The sequence below is a fragment of the Sander lucioperca genome, chromosome 15 (genome assembly GCF_008315115.2).
Source record: "Sander lucioperca isolate FBNREF2018 chromosome 15, SLUC_FBN_1.2, whole genome shotgun sequence".
Classification (NCBI taxonomy): Eukaryota; Metazoa; Chordata; class Actinopteri; order Perciformes; family Percidae; genus Sander; species Sander lucioperca.
Window position 1 is genome coordinate 24,400,172 of NC_050187.1, and position 14,002 is coordinate 24,414,173.

A 14,002-nucleotide genomic window follows, 5' to 3' on the forward strand; every position below is an offset into this window, starting at 1 on the left:
ACTGAAACAATTAAACTAAAATCAGAAACTTAGTTTTGCCCCCCTTTTTTCCACCCTCAGGGCTTCAGTGACTACATTTTTTGAAAATAAATCAAATAAATAAGCCTTTACTTTACCTCAGCCACAACCTGTGATATGAGTCTTTGCACTATCCACTTACACAGACAGAGGAGCAACAGAGAGGGAGACACAGCTGAGGAAATCACAATTGGATCCAGAATGGTTGCATTGGAGACGAGCAGTCACACGTCAAGGTAAATGAACAATTCCAATAGCTACCTACTCTGAAGCTTATTTTGACCATACAAAGGATCTAGTGTGTGTGTGTGTGTGTGTGTGTGTGTGTGTGTGTGTGATAAAGGCAGGAAGGAGACATATCCTATTACAATGGAAAGCTGACACTGAAAGGCAGGGGTTCAGGACTGTTAATAAGAGCAATCAACACAAGTCTGAATGCTGGTTCCGAAATTTTGTACCGATATCCATGGTGCCAAGAGAAGGAATCCTAATGACTCAAGTGATCCCCTGACTTTTCCTCTAGTGCCACTATGAGGTTTTGGTTTTTTGTGAAATGTCCCAATAACTATTGGATGGATTGGCATGAAATCTGATACAGGCATTTGTGTCCTCCTCAAGAGGAACTGTAATAGCTTTGGTGATCCCCTGACTTTTCCTCTAGCACCACCATCAGGACAAAATTAAAACTTTAGTTATAAAATACCTGCAAACCTAATGACATTCCCATCAGCCTCAGCTTTATTTTGAGTTTAAGGCTAATTAGCATATAAGCTAACAAGCTAAACTAAGATTGTGTTAATGTAAAATAAATAGGTGGTATAGCCTAATACCAGCTGGACATCAGCATGTTCACATTGTCACTGATGTGACTATTTAGCTCAAAGCACCACTCACAGAGCCACCAGCATGGCTGTAGATTCTTATTCTTCTAATTTTACTGAAGCTCACATGAACAATATCTTCCACTTTAATCATCTTCAGTGAAAATGGTAGTGGCTTTGTGACTTTCTTCCTTTCATGACAAGTAGGGGTGTCACAATTTCGATTTTTAATTGAAAATCAATCAAAATGACTTTTCGATTATCAAAAATAGAAGCAGGATTGTCATTTCCCCCAGTATTCTTCTCTCTCTCCACCCCTGCTTACTTGTGCACGTCTGAAGAAAAAAAAACAAAACACAGATGACACATCCAGCTGGTAGCATGCAGCTAAAGACACAGCAAAACACTGCTGCACTTTTCCAGACACCACAGCCACTGCAGGAGTCGGAGTTCACGGAGAAATAACAGAACCATTGACATATATATAATGGACCAACAGATCCCGTTGCTCTGGACGGAGACCAGTGAAGGCCATTAGAAGCACTTTTCCGGTGATGGCTAGCGTTACTGCGCAGCCTCTAACTGAGAGAGACGACGTAAATGTGACGTGAGCAACCTGTCTGAAAGTTGTAAGTCTTCTGGTAGCTGTGCTAAGAGAAATCTCAATCATTCCCAGTCTTGCAGAGACAGAGAGCGTAGGTATATGTAAGGAGATAACATGAACACAGGCTAATTTTTGATAACTAAAATGCTAGTTAAAGGGGTGATTGAGTGATTATATAGGGTATTTTACACTGTTCCTTAAGGTCTCCTAATAGGGTATGTAACATTGGTTGGGCTGAAAATTGCCTGAATGCTATTTTATTAGGCCCTTAACTACCCTGTGAATATGGCTCTATTTGGAACAAGAGCTTTTCTTCCAAATATGGTATGCTCATGAATATTTAGATGAGCTGCGCACTGATTGGTTTGAGCGAACCCCATAGAAACACATTGGAGACGAGACAGCAGGTCTCATATTTCAGACACTGCAAAGTTATACATTGTTTGTCAGGCTATTTCGTTATTAAATTCACTTCTGAGACTTTTTTAAGCGAGAAATCAACTATATAAAGCTCAAATATGGGCCGTTTTACGAAAATTGATGGCTAATTGCAAATTTGGTAAGACGTGTCGGACTTTAGGAGCTCCACACAGTGGACAAAGCGGCAACCTCCATACCCAGTGAAAGTCACCGTTTCTCGGTTACTGGATGACCGGCGCTCGGGGCTCCGCGGCGCTCCAGAGCTGCAAGCTAGGCTATGTGTCCCATTTAATCCTATGGGAAAAGATTGTTGCTACACTTTCGGCATAACTTTCGTATATTTACAGTTTGAATTTCGTCACGCCACTTACATAACATATACTCCAAGGTCTTATAAAGCTAACAATGGTGTCCGATTTCAATTTAATGAATTTTTGTGAACATTAGGGGTTTCGTTAGCTACAACTGTCCCTCCAATCCTATGGGTAAAGATCGCGGCTAGCTGCAAGCCCTGGAGCTCCATCAGGGCCTCGGCATTTTGTAGTCCAGTAACCGAGAAACGGTGACTTTGCGCGGGTACGAAGCGCCGCAGGCTTCCCTTCGTGACTGAGATCCAGCTAGCTCACAGCGAGCCGGGGTCTATGAAGTAGGACACGCTGGGCGGCGAGGCAGCACCGGCCGCTGTCACGTAGCCTGCTGAGCTCCTGCTTAACTGCGACACACAGTCGGACAAAATTTGCAATTAGCCGTAAAACGGCCCATATTTGACCTCTACATAGTTGATTTCTCGCATAAAAAAGTCTAACAATGATGTCCGATTTCAATTTAATGAATTTTTGTGAACATTAGGGGTTTCGTTAGCTGCGACTGTCCCTCCAATCCTATGTGTACTGGTAGTGGCTAGTTAGCTTCATTTTCGGCGTAATTCGAGTATATTTAGAGTTTGAATTTCGTCACGCCACTTACATAACATATACCCCAAGGTCTTATAAAGCTAACAATGGTATCCGATTTCAATTTAATGATTTTTTGTGAACATTAGGGGTTTCGTTAGCTGCGACTGTCCCTCCAATCCTATGTGTACAGGTAGCGGCTAGTTAGCTTCATTTTTGGCGTAATTTGAGTATATTTACAGTTTGAATTTCGTCACGCCACTTACATAACATATACCTCAAGGTCTTATAAAGCTAACAATGGTGTCCGATTTCAATTTAATGATTTTTTGTGAACATTAGGGGTGTCGTTAGCTGTGACTGATTGCGGCTAGCTGCAGGCCCTGGAGCTCCATCAGGGCCTCGGCATTTTGTAGTCCAGTAACCGAGAAACGGTGACTTTGCACGGGTACGGAGCGCCGCGGGCTTCCCTTCGTGCCGGGGTCTATGAAGTAGGACACGCCGGGCGGCGAGGCAGCACCGGCCGCTGTCACGTAGCCTGCTGAGCTCCTGCTGAACTGCGACACACAGTCAGACAAAATTTGCAATTAGCCATCAATTTTCGTAAAACGGCCCATATTTGACCTCTACATAGCTGATTTCTCACATAAAAAAGTCTCAGAAGTGAATTTAGTGATAAAATAGCAGATTAACAATGTATACAATGTCTGAGATCTACGCGACCTATTCAGAAGACTAAGCTGACCTCAGATCAGTGGTGTAGCCTATGTAAATGTTTGGGCGTGATAAAGATAGAGACTAGAGCCAAATGAAGAGATGATGAGATTTGCCCGTTTTCAGAGGCAGTTTCAAATTGTGAGATTTGCAGAGGAAAGAGGTGTCAATGGGATTTTGAGGTTCTATGTATGTCCTAGTTACCCACCAAACTGTCATTATTCAACTATGACAAGGTAATATTGGTTTTGCATTCAATCACCCCTTTAACATTAGTAATTACACTTAAACAGCTAATGTGAGACGAAACTACCTGTGCGCTTCTCCTGTACTGTATGGTAATTTCTCTACTGTGCGACAGTAAGTCGTGTGGTTATGACACAATCATTAGCCTATTTTTACAAAAACGTCTGCTACGGAGCCATAACGTGAGATACAAGGTAATGGAGCCTTTCATACATTGTCGTGTTTCTTTAGAAATAAACAATGGACAAATAGAGTCTTTAAACGCTTCAGATGTAAAGTTATTCGCTGTCAAAGTGGCGCCCAATGGCAGTCAATGGAATGCTAACAGGAGGTGATGGCTTGGTAGCATTAAAATGGCGCCATAGGAGCTATGCGGTCCGAGGAGAAGCTTACCCCCTTGAACAGAACTGGAAAATCCTCCCGCTTCCCTGAAGTCACTGGTGTGGCAACATTTTGCCCTAAAGCTGTGGGCTCCAACAAGATTTCATGATGCATTCAGGTGCGCCTCGATAAACTCATGGTGCATTCAAGTGTACTTTTAAATTTTGAAAAAACTCAAACTGTTGTTATAAAGTACCATTCTGTCATCTAGAGGCACTTATTGTGGGATTGTCATCACTGCTGAAAAAATAAATGTTTAAATCGAAAATTGGATCGAATCGTATAGCCAATTGAAACCAAAGGAGGACAAATATGGCCAAGTAGTTTCTTGCAGAAAAAAGGGAGATGACCAGAATACAAATTTGGCTGTTGGCACTACATCATGTCTGTCCTAATCTACCGAGCCAAAGGGATTACAGGGGAGCAATGTCCCAGCATTATAACCTGACATATTCACTGACTGCTGCACTTAGTCTATCTGCCTGACACACTCTCTCTCCCTCCTGGCTGTAGGCAGGGCCTCATTCATCATCTGTCAGGGGAAATGGATAGTGACAGACAGACCGACCGACTGACAGACAGACAGGCTAAGCTAGCAGCTACAATTGTCTGGGAATACTAAATCCAATGATGACAACACATTCTTATCATAGCCACACAATGTTCTGGGAGTTGTACATCACATAATGTCCCTGGAAAGGACCCATGGGCAAAAAATATTGAAACCTTTCCCTGCCTCCTTTCAAAACTTATTAGTATTGTAGAGCTGCAGTCTTTATAACCACAAATCCCTCCAGAAGTATAAATATTGAAAAAGGAGCAGCTTTGGGCAAATGGGTTTAACAGCAAAATAACTGCGTGGTTGCTTGGTGGAAATATTAAAACACAGCTCCTGTCACAGTTTCTCATGAGAGTCCTTTTACAATTTTTGTTGCAGGATGGTACAAATAAAAGAGGTAATTTGGATCTCAGATTATCAATTTAATTTACTTAAATATATGTATAAAGTGTTTCGCACCTTACAGCAGTTAATATTACAAATATATTATTTGTGCCTAAAGACACGTTGATTATTAATCAAACAGGGGTAGCAACTTGGAAGCAGTTTGTCTGTCATCTGAGGCGCATTTTCCATGCATTTAGTGAAGTGCACCACTCTTTTCAATCCATATGCGCTTAAGGATCGTAAAAAAAAAAAAAAACGGGAGATGTAAGTGTGGTTGATGGCACATTCTTCTGGATTTATTATGATTCATGCTGCGTTGAATTATTCCTCAAACAAATTGTAACTAATTGTTAGGAAATGGTGCAGGAATAATAAACATATTATGTAACACGGCAATTTCCACTGGATGCGTAACGGCTGCGGATCCGCTCCGGAATGTCGGCAGAGTCATTAGGCTTCCATTAAAGTCAATGTGTTTATTTCCACTGACTGCAGAACGGCTGCGTTCCGACTGCGTCCCAGCTCCGGCGGTCCGCAACCCTCCGGAGCAGATACGCAGAGCTTCTATTTTTGCCGGACGCCGGAGAGCTCCGCAGCAATTCAGCACACGGCAGATAGTGCGGGACAGGAAGTCGAGCACAGAAACAAAATAAAAATCCGGTTAATTTTCAAAATAAAATACACCATGCTCACGGCGGATCATATTTCCCTGCACTACACCTTGAAAACACAGCACAGAGTTGTTTCCCCTCTACTCCTCTTCCTGGATGGAAACAAACTGTTGTTGGTTTTGTGGTTCTATTTTACGTGAATTCGCGAGATATTGTGGGTCCTCGTGACTACAGCTGTCAGTCATGGCCGTGCCGCAACAAATCCGGACCTAGTGGGTATTGACGGACGGCGGAGCACGCAGCCGTTCCGCAGCGGAGCCGGTCCGCAGACGTTCCGCATCCAGTGGAAATCCGGAGTTGTCGCTGTGTGCTATGGTGATTATCCTTTGTGTATAGTTATGTCATTCAGTCTTTCTATTATTTCCTTAGGTTTGTTTAGTCCTTTTTTAGACTTTAAATACAGCTTTAGTAAATGTTTATGAATTTTGTTATTTATTTTCCTACCAATTTTAAGTATATTCTAAATATATAACTACTAATATTTATCAGAACTAGATTTTGATTTCCTTTTTTTGAAGGTGTTGAGCTTAGACGTTCCACCACTGAACCTTGAACCACTGAAGATTTTTTGACATACCTCGCCAGCACTCAAAATATTGATGCACCAGAGATCTCCCAGCTAGTTTGTTGCTTGCCACACCTTCATACTATGTATCATAGTCCTGAACAACTATATCAAAACTCCATACTATGTATCACAGCCCTGAAGGACTATACCTAAACTTACTAATTTACAATTTAATTATGGCTACAAGTGGCAGCACAGCTGAGCTACACTCTGACGATGAGCATCATCTTTGACTTAACATGGATTGTATCGACTTTAATCATCCCTTTACCATCTGCCTGACAGTGATGATTTGTTTCTTGCTTTCCCTCCAGTGATTTTATTTTCATTATTCTTTGGCTTTAATGAATGCCTGAGTGACTGAGATGTTAATGTTGCCTCTCATAGCCATCGGTAACTGACACATAGTACAATGGTCCTATTATTACTAAGATGTGGCACGGGCACAGAGATCTGGCTTTGCCACATTCTCACATTAAGCTTCAGCCAGTGGGTGAGAGGCAGACCAAACCAAACTAAACTAAAAGGAACTAAATAAATATGCAGACTATTGCCACCTGATCAAATTATATTAATCTGTTTTAGAAGCACTGTTGGGCAAGTTACTCAGGAAGTGTAATATGTTACTCTTTTCCGTCATCCTTCATTTAGCTTTTTGGCTAGTAGTTGATGTGACGTGACCTGCACTGTCCTGTAGCGCACTAAATTACGACAAGCATACCTGTCACGTCATCATATAAGAAAGCCTACCTTGGACAAAAAACAAAACATGGGTAATGCATCGTTACTTGAATCAGTATGTGATATAATTACGGTTTTGGAAATTGTAATCCCTTACAGTACTCGTTACTGTGGAAAGTAATATTACCGTAATATATTACTAAGTAATGTGTTACTGCCCAACACTGCTTAGAAGAAGTAGCTTAATGATATGAATATAATGGCAAAGATAAGCAAGAGGGACAGACCGCAGAAGTTATCCATCCAAATCACAAGGCAAAACAATGAGCTTGTATTCAGATTCAGAAACCTCTGTAGGCCAGACACACACACACACACACACACACACACACAGTCAGATTTGATTGCAGGACCTTTGAGAGAGGGACGTCTGCATGTGGAGTTCCGAACGACCGTGACGATGACTTTTTGTTCTGTATTAACACCAGTGGACACAAATGTTACTAATGAAGCATCAATTTCTTTTTTGGTTTGAGGTCCATCTACTTGCCAGTTAATCTGTGGCCACTAAGCACAAACTGTGCAAAACAACACAAATAAACAAGCAAGTAAACAGTGTAATTACTCACATATTACACAGCATATTGATTGTATAGATTAGAATAAAACAAATTGACACCAACAAGAAAACCTATGAGAGCTGGCAAACTGTTTATTTGCTGGATTAAAGGCTTTAAATGTCAACCACTAATCAAACATACTTCAACATCTCAAGGCAACCAGCATGAACTCTGACCGCTGAGGAAATCGTTGGAGATTAGTGTCAGTCAGTAACCAGGTCGAGTCTGTGGTGGGTGATAATATCTTTATGATAACCTCCAGTCATGTTTCTATTGAAGGGGAAAGGGTCTCTCCATGACCTTGACAGAGGAGCAGACATATGTTATTCATCCCTCTCTGTGACTGCATGCAAGAACTACAAGATTGTTTCCTTTTTGATTTACAGCAGTCAACCGTGGCAGGTATTCAGAGCCAACGGCTACACAATGAAAGAAACCCAAACTGAATAACTATGCTGGCTTATAGTCAATACTGCTTGGTGTTTTCATAACTGAATTTTGAGGATTTACTGTGAATTACACTAGCTTGTGTAGTTTGTCATTGTCTTCAACCATATTTAATGCAAACAGACACTAAAAAGCATTTTGTATTTTTACCAATTATATAACATGAATGTAATTAAAATTACTAGGTTCGAGGGAGCCTTCTACGCTCGACATTGGTCCACTCAGTGTGTGTGTGTGTAGTTCATTGTTTCACTAGTATTAATTATGGATGTGTGCACATGTGGGTTCCCCTTGGCAATATCTGGGTCATTTAAAGAGACAAGAACAAACCCATTTGCCAGCAGTGAGGTGAATCACACACCACATTTGCCCTCATTCAACTGTGTTGCCATCAAAGCCAGCCAAAGCCATCTGCCAACCTGCACCATGCGGTGCCCAGGTTAGGTAGAATTGTTGCAGGCTTATCATTTATTCCCAGATGGTAGGGGACCTCTGTTTAAAAATGTAAATTTCTGCAACCATTTTTGCAGTCCGTCAAATATAATATACTGTATATATTGGTTTCTTTTATCTACAATGACTGTCGCAAAAAGCCTCATGTTTCGTGAATAAGTGGGACAGTAACGGGTCTGGATGTGAGCAGAGTTTGTCACATTTTTATGCAAAACTGAACCTCAGGACATAATGAACAGGATGACTTCTGCATCCATCAGGCAGGAGCCCCTGTCTTGCATTTAAACCATTCTAACACTGGATTGGCTACAGAATGTAACGGCGCTAGAGTGTCCGTTATTCCAATTAAAAACACTGAGAAACTCAGATTATCTGAGTCAAATCACATCCTATCAAATTTAGTAGATTGGACCTTGATTCTTAAAAGATCTGTATCATTTTGCTGCATCTTGGATTGCTATCAAATATGGTTTCTGTGTGAAATTAAGGATTTTTGGAAGTGTTGTTGGCCAGATTAGATAACTGTGCTAAAGGAGAGGATGGAAAGCTAGTTTTAAATACAGATTTACAGACACACAGCTTCCTCAATGGGACATTTCTGTAGAGACAAAACAATTTGTTGGTAAAAAAACTAATCTGCAACAATTTTGATATTCTTAGTCTATTATTGTTTGACATTTTAATAGAGCAAACAATTCATCCATTTATCTAAAAAATAATCACCAGGTTAATTGATAATGAAAATGATTAATTGCAGCTGTGGTTTATTGTAGTGATGTTCTTATTTATTACAAATAAATGGGGTATGCCAATATTTTTAAAAAGTGTAATATCCATGTTGGTTAAACAAAAAGCTCTAAAAGAAACATTTCACAGACATTCTGTAACGTAAAATAACATTTGACACAGTTGATACATGTCTATGGATTAATAATTGGTGGATGAGCAACTTGCTCGAATTCTGTGCAAGAGTATGTATTAGACTAATACTATGATTTCTCACTGGATTCCTTCATCGACAGACAGACAGACAGATAGACAGATAGACAGACCGACCCACGCACGCATGCACGCTCTAAGGATAACAGCTGAGCAGGCAGATGTCCAGACAGCTGTGGATACAATAAATATTCTTTTAAACCAAGCCAGACTTGAGAGTCCGGATTGGAGTCTTTAGAAATTGAACACGATGATTAAGAATAATATTGATATTCATCTCTCTCTTGGCTTCAAGTTAGTCTCCCTATTTCTGTGCAATAATAGAAAACAAATTGATGTAAAATTCCTAATAGTTCCTGCCAATAAACAAGTTCTCCTCAAAATGGATTTTTTGAAATACACATAATTCCACTTGGCTGAAAAATGGGTCATTTCCCCAATTGCTCAGGCTTACCTTTGAGTGAGCCAATTTGCCAGTTTCAATTACTAAAGGCAGCACCTGTCTCCTTTCAAATTTCAAAGGCTCAGATCACTGCGTGAACATCCCTGCAGAGCCAAAATCCACTCTGGCTGCAGATATTAAAGTAACAGCCATCGAAATAAAATAAGATGCTGGTGTGATACAGGATTCTAAGGATTGATGCAAAAGGCTTCACCTGCTGGGACATCTACTCACTCTCCTGCCTTCCTCTGTCCCTTTTCCTCATTGAGTAATTGGCTTTCTCTTGGCATTGAGTTGTCCAATCTAAATGGTAATTTGGAAGGCCCTGGTCTCGTCACTGGTGGAAATGATTATTTACTGGAAGACGGTTACTCTACACGAAAATTAGAGTTGTAATGAAAAGCAGGAGTCTGTCTATGTCACAATTAAGAATCTGGTCTTAAGCACTACATGTGATAAACTACACATTGGCCAAGGCACAGCAGTTGTGATCCCAGAAAAAGCAAACATGGTTTAAAATAAAAAAATGAAGCCCTTTCTGAGTGTGTCTGCTCTCTCCTTGTTTACCTGTGTTTTACCCAGGTGCTCTGGTTTCATCCCACATTCAAAACTCATACAAGGTAGGTGTATTGGAGTCTCTTAAGTGGTGTAGGTATCCATTTTCATTCTCTCTGATGGATGTGACTTGTCGAGGTGCTTCCCTGCGTTCCCCCAAAATAGATACTGGGATAAGATCCAGCCACCCTAAACTTAAATAGAACTATTGGAGAAAAGAAAGACAATAAATCATGTGTTGAAAAGGAAATGAAAGTGAACTAGTACCAAGAGAAAGATAATTTCACTGCAGATTTTGGATTCTGTTTGGTATAGCAATGTGTTTCACTGCAAATGCTGTATTAACACCTTTCTTACATACGTAGTTTTAATGCGGTTAACCCAACCATTACCTACTTGCGCACACTGAAGTATGTGAGATGTCCTCTCTGTTGAGAAACAAAATAGCAGTTATGGTTAGAATAAATCATCTGTCATTTTGATATTAAAATGATACTAAAGTGAAAGCCACAGGCATCTGGGAAAGTAACGCAACCCTTTCTAAGGCTGCGATTTGGTTCTCTGTTCAATTTAAGTAATTCTAAAGTATAAGGGCAGTTTAATAAAGTTCCAAAGCCTGAAAAAGGAAGATATCATTCTTATTGCATACAAAATAGTAGTTGCAGGTACTTAATCTGCCACAATCACAACAGGATTTCATGGCCACAATGCTTGTTAAAAAAGACTGCTTGCTTGGTGCTCTTTAGTTGAGGGATTTATAAGGTTGCATTCAATTAGAGTACATTCCATTGCTGCCGAAACTGAGAGTGAAGTTTTTAAAATGCTCACCACGGTTGCATAAACTGGCACAGTAGCGGCCAAGTTTGATGTCACACAGAAAAAGACAAGTTTGTTTGGTCAGAGTTTACCAGCCTGGTGTTGGTTGCCCGTGATTTAATCAATGTAACCACAGTGGATCAACATGAGTCATGGTGCTGCATCTTTGTACAACAATTTTCAATGTAGAGGCTGTGCTGATGACCTAAAATGGCTGTAAGGATTTAATCAAGTGAAGGGGAAGTATTTCTGACAAACTTAAGGGGTTGCATAAGGGGCATATTGTAAGGAAAAAAAGGTTATTTTCTCAGCCAATACTGGGTATATATAAAAGATTTGTGCCTCTGAAAATACAAGCAATAAAAGAAAGAGTCGCCAAAGCAATTTTCCTCACTTTAAACTTGCCTTATTGTTAATGCACGACCAAGACTCTCCCTAAGAAGCCATCATACTGTATGCTACACAGAAGCAGACAGGCCAGTAAAACTAAAAAAGAAAGAGAGTTAGAGAGAAAGAGTGTCTGGGAATGACAGCATGGATGAAAGATTTACCATTGCTTATGTTTAATCTCAAAATATGCCCACACAGGGTACTCATATGTTCGAAAGGATGAAATTTATCATTTGTTTGCATCACCAAATATGTCCTTTTATACACAAACACAAGCAGCATTTTTGGTCCCAGCACTCAAAACAAGCCACAAAAACTAAAAAGCTAGGACTGCCCAGCACTGCAAAGTCTTAAATTAAAATCAATAAATGACAATTGCAGACTCGTAATGGGTAAAAACAGTCAGAGTTTGAGACAGACAAGAGCTCCCAAACTGAAAGCTGAGGCAGTAACAAAAAGGAGTCACTGCTCATATTTAATTCAGCATACTTGGCCTCAGGTATTCACAGCTGCACTCTACTCCCACTTTCTCTCCTCTTGTCATCTTTTATTGATTTACAAGTCAGATTACATTCCCATGACATAATTGGGTTCAGAGGCACTATCTTCCACAAAACCACAAGTATCTGAGGCGATATTTAGAATGATTCAGCCACATGCCCCCATATCCATAATACTTTTTACAATGCCCTCTATGCAGCTGTTGTATGCCAACCTAAAGTCTTCTTGGCTACACATAATTTACATTACCAGCATTTCTTTAAATAATGTAAACCTTAAAGCTATGCATGATGGATGCACAGCACATAGATTTTCAATTGAAGACTGTGAAAAACATGGCTGGGTCCATTAATCACTGCACCAGGTCAGAAGAGTTTATATTATTGCCATGTCACTGACAGGCCCATTGGCTTTTTGTAATGGGTTGTATGACACCAGGAAACTCTGCAGTAAGGCATGTATTATATGTGGTTTGCAAAAAGACTTTGGTGAATCAATATGTTAAGATGTTAATTTCTGTAAAGCTCTGCATATTTTAACAGATAAAAGGCTAAAAAGGTACTGTAGAGGTTGACTTCATTGTTGACACAAACTCCAAAAACAGTAGCAGTGACCTTGGGAATATACCGGTGTCAGACAGAGCACATCTCCCCTGTGGGTTTAATGTTGCTCATAATCTGTTTTTATGGTACAAGAACTTGAATGTTGACTGTGAAGGCTCATGCACACCTTCAATTTCCTGTAGACAGGTGTATGTCAATAGGCAAGAGAAGAGAATTCCTGCATACTGACCTTTTACTTGCAATAAACTTGATTGAGAAAAATATTTTTGTCCTTAGACCTTTATCAGTTAAAACAGTGAAGCAAAGAACATTCCAGACAGATAAGGTGCTTCTCGTGGCGCTTATTTGGTAGCTCCTCGGCCCTCGGCTGAACCGGAAGTTGTCCTGCCCCTCCTCGGCGAAGGCTGTCTCAAAGCTCTTATTTCTGCCCCGAGGACCGAGCATTGAAGAGGGATCATCGAGGAGCTATAGGCGAGGATACACAAGAGCAGCCTTCCCGGAAGCCGTGCAGCTGACACATTCATATAAAGCTTCAGAGGAAAGGATGTCTCATCCCTCTAAAACAGTCAAAAACATTTGCTCTTTGCCTCTCTCCTCTTGCGATTTCCTCGCATCTCTCCTGTGCCTCCTCGTGGGAGGGACTAAGATGTGAGGAAGGGAGGCAAGTGGAGGAGTCGAAGAGGCAATTTAAGCGACATGAAAAGCACCTATAGTCAACACATGGGACTGATTGCCTGAAAGCTCATGGTCCCAGGTGAGAACGGGGCCAGATTGGCCTCACCTGCAGGTGTTGATTTTACCTGTCTGGAATGTTCTTTGTTCCTGTTTTACCTGATAAAGGTCTGACCAATACATTGTTTTACTGCATAAAATGTAAACGCAAGTAAAAGGACAGCGTGCAGGAATTCTCTCCTCTCACGAAAAGGTGTATAATTGTTATCAAATACTAAATGCCATACTTGCTTAGTCTGGATTTATTCTGGGTTTGCACATTTAAATCAGCACTAACTATTGCGAAAACAATATTACTTTCCCTTGTGCATGTCAAATAAATCGCAAACAAATATGCAAGTGTTTTGTATCAGTATGTTTGGCTGGGAGTCGAGGTTGGAAGGTTGTGACTGAGGGAAGCAGCAGTTTACTTAATGATAGCCACAGTGGTAAGATGCATTGACAGCGGAAGCTGATTGTCAAGCCTGAGACAGAGACACACATCAACTGTAATGCCAGTTCAAAATAAGTTTCAACCTCACTTTACAGAGGAAACCCAACGTTCACACGCATTACAGTATGTTTTTCTTAGACATTAGGGA